Here is a 699-nt window from a genome sequence, read left to right as displayed (position 1 = left end):
TCCAATGTATGAATAGACTACATTTTGTTTACCCATTCATCTGTTAATGGGAACATGGGTTCTTTTTTTAAAAATAATTTTAGTTGTACATGGGCACAATACCTTTATTTATTTATTTTTTCATTTTTTTTTTTATTTGTGTGGGTACTAGGATCAAACCCAGTTCCTCACATGTGCTAGGCAAGCACTCTATGACTGACAACCCCAGCCCCTCATGGGTTCTTTCTACCTTTTCACTATTGTGGATAAAGCCGTTTTGAGCATTCATGTATACTTTTTTGGGTGATCTTCCTTTTGGTTGTTTTGATTTTGTTTTTCGATGTTGCCAGGAATTGAACACAGGGCCTTGTGCTACCAGGCAAGTCATCTACCACTGAGCTACCGCTACCCTTCTCCCAGCCCCTGAAAATATATATATATATATATATATATATATATATATATATATATTTGGTACTGGGACTTGAACTCAGGGTTGCTTACCTTTGAGCCACAGCCAAAAATATTTTATTTAGAGATAGGGTCTCACTGAGTTGCAAGTGCCTCGCTAAGTTGCTGAGGGGATCCTCCTATCTCAGCCTCCCGAGTCACTGGAATTAGAGGCATGTGCCACCGCGCCCGGCAAACATGTTTTCCATTCTCTTGGTTGTATATCTAGAAGTGGAATTTATGGGTCATATGGTAACTCCAAACTAGTCA

This window comes from Marmota flaviventris, chromosome 1 (genome assembly GCF_047511675.1).
Source record: "Marmota flaviventris isolate mMarFla1 chromosome 1, mMarFla1.hap1, whole genome shotgun sequence".
Classification (NCBI taxonomy): domain Eukaryota; kingdom Metazoa; phylum Chordata; class Mammalia; order Rodentia; family Sciuridae; genus Marmota; species Marmota flaviventris.
The sequence above is the reverse complement of the archived record's forward strand: the minus strand, read 5'-3'. Positions refer to the sequence as shown.